This window comes from Schistocerca cancellata, chromosome 9 (genome assembly GCF_023864275.1).
Source record: "Schistocerca cancellata isolate TAMUIC-IGC-003103 chromosome 9, iqSchCanc2.1, whole genome shotgun sequence".
In the NCBI taxonomy this organism is placed as follows: domain Eukaryota; kingdom Metazoa; phylum Arthropoda; class Insecta; order Orthoptera; family Acrididae; genus Schistocerca; species Schistocerca cancellata.
The window spans coordinates 51,813,617-51,824,010 of NC_064634.1; the positions used below are offsets into that span (position 1 = coordinate 51,813,617).

General features: G+C 46.1%; 1 non-coding gene across 1 annotated transcript; it reads right to left on the reverse strand.

Moving 5' to 3' along the window:
- Nucleotides 1-6,450: 6,450 nt before the first annotated feature.
- Trnat-ugu (transfer RNA threonine (anticodon UGU)) lies at nt 6,451-6,525 on the reverse strand. Its single transcript has one exon. It is a non-coding gene; the product is annotated as a tRNA-Thr (tRNA).
- Between the last annotated feature and the right edge of the window lie 3,869 nt (nt 6,526-10,394).

The following is a 10,394-nucleotide window of genomic DNA, read 5'->3' on the forward strand; positions in this document are numbered from 1 at the left end:
GTATGGTACATACCGTCTGTAAGATGTGCCCGCAAATACAGTTAGTAGTAAATAAGTAATATATTATAACGTCATGCCTTATGCGGTACTTTCACTATTTGAATAGCAGGAAAAGTAGTAAGCGATACACATTTTTTCCTTCGATCATTCTCTAGCGGGTGGTGAGCGAGAAAGCTTTCGTTAAGGTTTGAAATTATGTCTAAAGTTTGTAGCAAGTCGCTTACTGATTTCATTCGCAAAAGCTGGATCGATAAATTCTGGGAATTCACGCGTCTCGGGCTGCGCTTGTTTTTCACCCCCATTTCCACCCCTTTGGTAGGCAAGTGGTTCTTACGACAATTGCGTTTGTCGCCTGACAGTACAGTATATGTGTACTAAATTTCGTTGAATTCGGTCCAGTTGTTTAGAGGGAGATGTGGAACACACACACACACACACACACACACACACACACACACACACACACACACACACGCAAACAAACAAACAAACAAACAAACAAACACACACACACACACACACACACACACACACACACACACACACACACACACAAATACACACATACATACCGGGTGATCAAAAAGTCAGTAGAAATTTGAAAACTGAATAAATCACGGAATAATATAGATAGAGAGGTACAAATTGACACACATGCTTGTAATGACATGGGGTTTTATTAGAACCAAAAAAATACAAGAGTTCAAAAAACGTCCGACAGATGGCGCTTCATCTGATCAGAAGAGCAATAATTAACATAAAGTAAGACAAAGCAAAGATGATGTTCCTTACAGGAAATGCTCAATATGTCCACCATCATTCCTCAACAATAGCTGTAGTCGAGGAATAACGTTGTGAACAGTACTGTAAAGGGTATCCGGAGTTATGGTGAGGTATTGGCGTCGGATGTTGTCTTTCAGCATCCCTAGAGATGTCGGTCGATCACGATACACTTGGGACTTCAGGTAACCCCAAAGCCAATAATCGCACGGACTGAGGTCTGGGGGCCTGGGAGGCCAAGCATTACGAAAGTGGCGGCTCAGCACACGATCATAACCAAACAACGCGCGCAAGAGATCTTTCACGCGCCATCTGTCGGACATTTTGTGAACATTATTTTTCTTTGGTTCTAATAAAACCCCATGTCATTCCAAGCATGTGTGTCAATTTGTACCTCTCTATCTACATTATTCCGTGGTTTATTAAGTTTTCAAATTTATACTGATTTTTTTGATCACCCTGTACATGCCATCTATAGGCGTCGCTATGTGCTACAGTGCGAGCCCATATTTTGGGTGAACCTTGGTGTACAACATTCCGGAATAACCGGTGGACTGCAAGTTATGTTTCCTGTTGTAAAGAATTTCCTTTCTCAGTCTAATTTGCACCATCTAGAAGCTCACACGCTTGAATTGTCCCTAAGAAGATGTGTGGGCACAGTAGTGTTGGAAATTGTACTCTGTACGTGTATCATCTGAACTGAATGTGGTTAGAATTACACGTATGATAGTTATTTGCACTCCATTGCTTTTCAGTCACAACGAATGTACGATTTTGTAGGTGGAACAATATGGCTGAAAGCAGTCAGTGTACGGCCGCATCACTCTTGAATGCAACATGGGGTCGTTTCGTCACACAGCACTCGCGACCTCAGCTGCGCACAGCTGTGAGCCGCAGGTCACCGAGTGGTTCGGAAAGCGCACAAAAAGCATAGCAGAGAAGAGGAGCCGACAGGGGGGGAGAATGCAGAGTGCTGAGCGCTCGGCGGAATACAACGGCGGCCAAACAAAAGACCGACCCTCCGCCCCCCCCACCCACACACAACCGGCAGTGCTCCGGCAGCCAACCGCTGTGCGAGCGCGAAGCCTCCACAGCAGTGGGCGACGTCAGACGCACTGGTTTACCGCGTGGAAGCTCCTCTACTCCACCTCCACTGTCCTTAACGATGGGCGCCAATCTCTGGTATCGGCCTGTCCTGTTCTTCCATTACTTAACAACGGCCTGTGGGCCCCGTAGCTCTGCCAATACATCACCTTCTACTGCGTATTCCGGGTGAAAATGCTAAATTTGAACACCCAAACTTACGTGGGACTATTTCCCTCAGGTTTCGCTATTGCAGCAGAATTGTCGACTTATTTTTTGTGCCCAGACGTCGACGTCATCTTGCTTGAACCGCGCATTTACTTTCAGAATTTACTTTATTTACTAGCGATTTATCAAGAACATTAACACATTTAATCACACTATGTGAGCTTGGAAGTAGTTGCCAGTGGGTAACTAATGAAAACAAATTTCTTTCAACAAATGGGAATTTTATTCCTAAAACCCTTCCTTTTTCTTAAAAAAAACATATTTAAAAATTATAATCAGAAAGCACCCTCTAAATATCAAGTTACAATTTATTCAGAGGCAGAAATAACAAATTTTTTTTTGATAGTATGAGCTTTCGGGCTGAGAACCTTCCGCTCCATTTTAACACGGCCGTAGCTTCACGACCGCTCACAACAACCTCTCAAAGACTACACTGGTGCCAATCTGCAACGCACCAGATTACTTTAAACTAAAAATTTTTAACAACTCACACAAACACATAAACTATCCACCCCATAGGAGGGATGGAAATGGTACAAAACACTCACATTAAAAAGAATTACTTGCCACCGAAAGTGCAACTTGTATTTAAAAGAAAACTCTTACGGTGGGAGGCAACTTTATATACTAAAATAACCATTTAAATAAAACCCATGAAAATGTACAAACATGCTCTACATTACACATATACCACCTCTCAAGATGATAGGCAAGATAAAAACATATATCAGGAATTCGACCTTTACAGTTTAATTATATAAATTCGTTAACATCGAATCCGACAAACATGACAGAAACAGCTATTAACGTACGGCAGACCGACAGACAGACAGACAAACAGACACTAACTGCCTAACTAATGCGGACGACAGAAAGACGAACGAGCTGGGGACGAGAGACTGACCAAGAAAATAAGTAGAACTTAACAAGTAAATGGAACAACATATCAAGAATCACTTAACTTCTAATAAATTGCGATATCTGGCGAAGACCTGGCGCAGCACCTCCAAAACGCTCTCCCGAACCGTGCGCTGCCAGCCGCTTCAACGGACGCAGGAAGGCGCGCCGATCTCCCGTCTCACGGCTTCGCAGCTTGCACGGGCCAGACCGATGTCGTGGGTTGACTCCTGTTGCTCTCGTGTCGGCCGCGAAGCCACTACCCCTCGATATGCGGCGCGGCCCACTGGACTGACTTGGCGACCTCACATGCGCCGACGCTCAAGGCGGACAAGTCATCTGGTGTTTCAGTGCGCGACCGACCAACCGATCGATCCAACCGCCAATGACCATTGCCTGAACAAAGTCGAGCAGACTGGCGGCCTAACACACACTAGCACTCCGGACGACAGACAGACACTGACTGCCCCACACTGACCCGGCTGACCAACTGCTTTTTTTTCTTATTTTTTTCTTTTATTGATTTTCAATCCCCCCGAAGGGGGCGGGCTGGCAGCAGCTTAGTACGCTGCTCTACAGCCTACAGACTTTTATTTTAAAAAACGGAAGAAGAAAAGAAACAAGGAAAACACGCCATAAAACGGTGATGTCAAGTGTAAAATGGCGGAAAAATGCGGAAAGTTAAAACAGAAAGCAAAAGGGGTTGGCAACGTTAATAAAAGACACAGGAATCAGACAAGCAACACAGTACACACACAATTAAAAAAAACACGGCGACAGTCTGGTTTCTGTTCGCAAGAGGTAAAAGGCACACCCAGCGACAGTATGATGGCCGTTCGCAACACTTCCCAAAAAACCACAACACGAAACACTCACTGTAAAACACTCACTGTAGAACACTCACTGTAGAACACTCAATGTAGAACACTGCACGAAAGTGGCGGCAGAATGATGACACTCCCGAGCCAAAGGCAGAAGGGGGGGGGGGGACCTGGAGGAGGGGGAAGAACAAGGAGGGAGGAAGGAAAAAAAACGAAAAAGAGGAGGGGGGAACAAAGGAGGGAGAGGACTAATAAAGGGGGAGAAGGGCAGATGCGAGAGGGAATGCGGCAGAGGAGGGACATGTAAAAGGACTGAGGGGTGAGAAGAGGACAAAGAGAGGGGAGGTGGGGAAGAAAGAGGATGGAAGGGGGAGAGAGGGAGCCCAGGAAAAGGACAGAGGGAAGGAGGGGGAGTGAGGATCAGAGTTAGGATAAATGGAGGGAGAGAGGGCATCATCTGGGAGGGGGAGTTGATGGAAGCCACTTTGGGAAAGGAGATGTAGGGTGTAGAGATGGAGAGTAGGGGGGACACAACAGTGAAGACGTGGCACGGGGCGGGGATGGGAGAGGAGGGGAGCAACCAGGGGGTGAGGGGGTTCAAGACGGCGGGAGGTGTAGAGGATGCAGATATGTTAGAGGAATAGGAGCAGATGGGGGAAAGGAATGAGACCATAGAGGATCCGCGTGGCGGACGGGAGGCGTATACGGAAGGCGAGGCGGAGTGCATGACGTTCAAGGATCTGGAGGGACTTAAAGAATTTGGGGGGGGGGGGTCAGATATCCAGGCAGGACTGGCATAATAGAGGATGGGACGGATTAAGGATTTGTGAAGGGAGAGCTTATAGCACCCCTTAAATGCACGTGAACAAGAACCTTTCCCATTTTCCACCAGAGGGAGATACCAAAACTGCGATTGCCACAGCGGCGCCACTGCCAGAAACGCAGGCCGACTGCTTCACACAACGCGCTGCGGCGCGCTCTTCAAAACAGCAGTTTTTACCACGGCTCACTGCTGCTGCCCTGAAATCTCATTTAATAATAAGAACTTCACGTTACACTCCCAATGAAGTGCAGAAAGAATGGGTGCCTTCGCGCGCACGGTCGTGTGTGTGTGTGTGTGTGTGTGTGTGTGTGTGTGTGTGTGTGTGTGTTTCTGTTTGTCGAGAAGGGAGTGGGATTTGGTACACCAAGTGAGTCAAGTATGGAGGTGGTCCACTTCGTGCTATATCGACATCCATACCTGTAAGATGAGTGGCGAAGCACCTGTGCTACAGGGGCGAGACAAAAATACGGAAACAACCCAAAACGTTACACATCAGTATGCCTTATACGGTGTATGGAAGACGTCGTTATCCAAAACAGCTTCCAGTTGTCTTGGAATGGATAATTAAAGATCCTGTATGGTTGTCAAAGGAATCTTACGCCGTTCTTCCTGCAAAATAGTGGTAAGTTCAGGTACAGACGGTCGAGGAACTTAGCGATCACGTACCCCCTCCAGGCTAGGACACAAAGGGTCAATAATATTGAGATCTGGTATCTATGGTGGCCAGGGCAGATGCGAGAATTCATCCTCGTGTTCATAAAACCAGCCCTGGACGATTCGAGCTGCGTGTCTTCTTGCAATATGGCATGACCACTGGCGAAAATACATCGTGTCATATGAGGAACCCGATCAGCCAAAATGGCAGTAATGTGAACTTGCAGAGTAACAATGGGCTCATGGTTGCCCAAATCATCACCCTGTCATATTTCACTCTTGGCGCTAAACACGGCTAGAAGGTGGAAAATATGTGAATTAAGACACATATTAACCAAATAACTTTCTTCCATTGCTCCATAGTGCAGGTTTCATGACTTCGGCACAATGTTTTCCCGTTACGGGCTTTTGCATCACTGATGAATAGTTTTAGAAGTCCTGCAATTCGCTACTTATCCAGCTCTGTGTCACCTTCGTGCTGACAGGGTTCTTGAGTGTTCTGGAGTGACTTTTGCAGCCGTCGTTATTGTTCGTGGCAATCCTTCTAAACGACACTCTGATACGATCACTCAACGCTCACTTTCTTCTCCGTTGTGACTTCGCGGAATATGTATTTCCATTTTCCCCGTGTGCGGTATAAGTCTTAAATACGGTGCCCCTAGAAATATCAAACACTTCGGCTCCTTGGCTACGAAAGGACCCACCTACGTTCCTACATGCACCACCCATCTGCACACGCTCGAATCCCAACACTGTGCTAAGTGCGTTTGACACTTGGAACGTTGTGAGGATATTGCACAGGTTCCGCTAGTGGTCAAATACAACAGCACAATCTGCAGGCTTGGCTACCGTCTGCATATGAGTTCAAGTACTCATTTTTGGCGGTGTGACCGTATTTTTGTCCAACTCCTGTACCTTCCAGTGGTCCTACTGCAGTATCAGATGGTACGTTAGATGAAATGTTGTCCGCGCCCTTGTCTCTATTTTTCATTACACGATATATACAGGATGTGTAGTAATTATATATAAAGGTAGTATCTGTTCCCGAAACAACAGATGACGTTAATGACCGTGCAGCTTCTCTAGAATGAAACGATAATTAAATCGACACCCTAGCTGCAAACAGGCTTTGGTATACATCACTGGGGACACGTTGAAAATGTGAGCCCCGACCGGGACTCGAACCCGGGATCTCCTGCTTACATGGCAGACGCTCTTTCCATCTGAGCCACCGAGGGCAGAGAGAATAGTGAGACTGCAGGTACTACCTCGTGCACGCCTCCCGCGAGACTCACATTCCCAACATGTCCACACAACTACATTCGTTGTGCGCCTAATAGACGTTTGCCGATCACACTCATTATTCATGGCAGATTAATCTGCCACGTATCGTAAGAGTTGGGGCATAGCTTGTGCGTTCGTACAAGAAGGTCAATGGCCGGGTAGCCATATTTTAACTATACAGGGTGAGTCACCTAACGTTACCACTGGATATATTTCGTAAACCACATCGAATACTGACGAATCGATTCCACAGACCGGACGTGAGGAGAGTGGCTAGTGTAATTGTTTAATACAAACCAAACAAAAATGCACGGAAGTATGTTTTTTAACACAAACCTACGTTTTTTAAAATGAAATCACGTTAGTTTTCTTAGCACATCTGAACATATAAACAAATACGTAATCAGTACCGCTTTTTGCATTGTAAAATGTTAACTACATCCGGAGATATTGTAACCTAAAGTTGACGCTTGAGTACCACTCCTCCGCTGTTCGATCGTGTGTATCGGAGAGCACCGAATTACGTAGGGATCCAAAGGGAATGGTGATGATCTGCCAACGTTGCTCGAAATTGTCCCACTGGAAACGCGTCGACGTATGTGGTATCAGCATGATGGTGCACCTGCACATTCCGCAATTAACACTAGGCTGACCCTCGACGGGATGTTCGACGGGCGTTTCATAGGACGTGGAGGACGCATAAATTGGCCAGCCCGTTCTCCTGATCTTACACCTCTGGACTTCTTTCTGTGGGGTACGTTAAAGGAGAATGTGTACCGTGATGTGCCTACAACCCCAGAGGATATGAAACAACGTATTGTGGCAGCCTGCGGCGACATTACACCAGATGTACTGCGGCGTGTACGACATTCATTACGCCAGAGATTGCAATTGTGTGCAGCAAGTGATGGCCACCACATTGAACATCTATTGGCCTGACATGTCGGGACACACTCTATTCCACTCCGTAATTGAAAACGGAAACCACGTGTGTACGTGTACCTCAGCCCTCATGGTAATGTACATGTGCGTCAGTGAAAAAGACCAATAAAAAGGTGTTAGCATGTGGACATAATGTGCTGTTCCAGTATCTCCTGTACCTAAGGTCCATCACCGTTGGATCCCTCCGTACGGTGCTCTCCGATACACACGATCGAGCAGCGGAGGAGTGGTTCTCAAGCGTCAACTTTACGTTACAATATCTCCGGATGTAATTAACATTTTACAATGCAACAAACATTACTGATTACGTATTTGTTTATATGTTCAGATGTGCAAACAAAACTAACGGGGTTCCATTTAAAAAAACGTAGGTTTGTGTTAAAAAACATACTTCTGTGCATTTTTGTATGGTTTGTATTAACCAATTACACTAGCCCCTCTCCTCACGTTCGGTCTGTGGAATCGATTCGTCAGTATTTGATGTGGCTTACGAAATATATCCAGCGGTAATGTTAGGTGACTCACCCTGTATATGAAGGAGATCCCGGATTCGAGTCCCGGTGGGGGCACACATTTTCAACATGTCCCCAATGATGTATACCAAAGTCTGTTTGCAGCTAGGGTGTAGATTTAATTATCATTTCATCGTGTAGTGGTTGACAACAAAAGACCACGCTGGTGAAAGCATTCGATAATAGCAGCAGAAAAATTACATCAAACGTGCATCGACATACAAGCCCTTAACTACATATCGGCGAATGTGTGAATAACTGGAATCAATAGAAAACGTTGTTCTAGTGAGTGAAAATTTATGTAAAATGCAAATGTTTACATTAAGTCTCCATAAGACTGGGCTCAGTTTTCGCCCATGGCTGGGAGTGAGGAACGTGGCAGGTGCATAATGGGGAATTACCATATTTTGCTGCTGAAGTATGACTACATGTAATGCGTCTATAGGGTGTAGCAAAGTTGTGTTACAAGTCGTGTCGCCTGGTGCACGGGTACCATCTGAGCAATTTTCGGTCTTAAACATAAGTTCGAAAACACTTCCTTGGCGTGCTGGTGTCTGTGAAAGGTGTAGTAAGACGGTGGCAGTTTGGACCACACAAACCAGGCACAGAGGAAAGGAGGCACTGTACAGGTAAACTGCAGAGACCGTTCACCGAAACGGGACTGTAGGTATACAGACCAACAGAGGGAAGCCGCACGGATGCAGTGTGTGTACAGTGACGTCGGAGTGTATACAAGCGGCAGTGCTTCACTTGTCATATGACGCACACAGAACTCCCCAATCTTATGCAGACGACGGTAGAGTATAGTGCTGTGTCCTGTTCCGTAGTTGCATAATGTACGTATATTTCAGTCATTCGTCTGACTGACAACGAGAATGAACGATGGCGGTCACGTTCCTTGAGTCCAGAGTGTACTGACAAGGTAAAGCCCAAATCAATGCAAGAGAGGCTTGCCGGCTCTATGAAAAACTTTACCGCAACAGGGATTACACAGTCCATGCATTGTTTGCAAGACCGAAGAGGGGTCTACGTGTCACAGGCAGTTTACATCCTAACGGTCATCATTTTGGATTCCCGCAGAGACGTCATACACCAGAGTCTGAAGAAGCTGTACGTCAGTGATCTGCAGAGCAGCCTTCTAATAGAACACGGACTGAAGCACGCGCTATGGGCTTGAACCACATGGCAGTGTGCAACATTCTGCGTGATGGGCACCTACATCCCTACATACTCCAAGGATGACATTCCTTGTCGTGTCAACTTTTGCCAATGGCTGCTCCAAGAAAGTTGCCGAGATCCGCACTTCTTAAGATAAACACTGCTTCCTGACAAAAACACCTTTCTCAGGGATGGCATCTTCAACACCAGAAACAGACTTGTTTGGATCACAGAAAATCCTCACATGCTGCATATCAGAGGTCCCCACTGTTTCTTAGCTGTCAGCATGTGAGCAGGACTTATCAGTGACCATGTCATACGTCCGAACCTCATACCGGTGCGTTGTGATAGTCCCAGTCCCCTCTCGTCTCTGCGAGAGCTCTTGCATGAGATGCTGGACATCTGCAGTGCTGTATGGTTCAAACAGGATGGCCTTGCAGTACACTTCGCCGATGTGCTACGTGGCCACCTGAATGACACCTTTGGCAACATACTGACTAGACATAGCGTACCTACGGCTTCCCTCAGATTGGAATGTATACCGCAGAGACAGGCTGGACAGTGAAGGAGGAGGCGTGTTTATAGCGATAAGAAGTGCAATACTATCGAAGGAAATTGACGGAGATCCGAAATGTGAAATGATTTGGGTGAAGGTCACGGTTAAAGCAGGCTCAGACATGGTAATTGGATGTCTCTATAGGCCCCCTGGCTCAGCAGCTGTTGTGGCTGAGCACCTGAAGGATGATCTGGAAAATATTTCGAGTAGATTTCCCCACCATGTTATAGTTCTGGGTGGAGATTTTAATTTTCCGGATATAGACTGGGAGACTCAGACGTTCATAACGGGTGGCAGGGACAAAGAATCCAGTGAAATTTTTTTAAGTGCTTTATCTGAAAACTACCTTGAGCAGTTAAACAGAGAACCGACCCGTGGCGATAACATATTAGACCTTCTGGTGACAAACAGACCCGAACTATTTGAAAAAGTTAATGCAGAACAGGGAATCAGCGATCATAAAGCGGTTACGGCATCGATGATTTCTGCCGTAAATAGGAATATTAAAAAGGGTAGGAAGATTTTTCTGTTTAGAAAAAGTGACAAAAAGCAGATTTCAGAGTCCCTGACGGCTCAACACAAATGTTTTGTCTCAAGTACAGATAGTGTGGAGGATCAGTGGACAAAGTTCAAAACCGTCGTACATAATGCGTTAG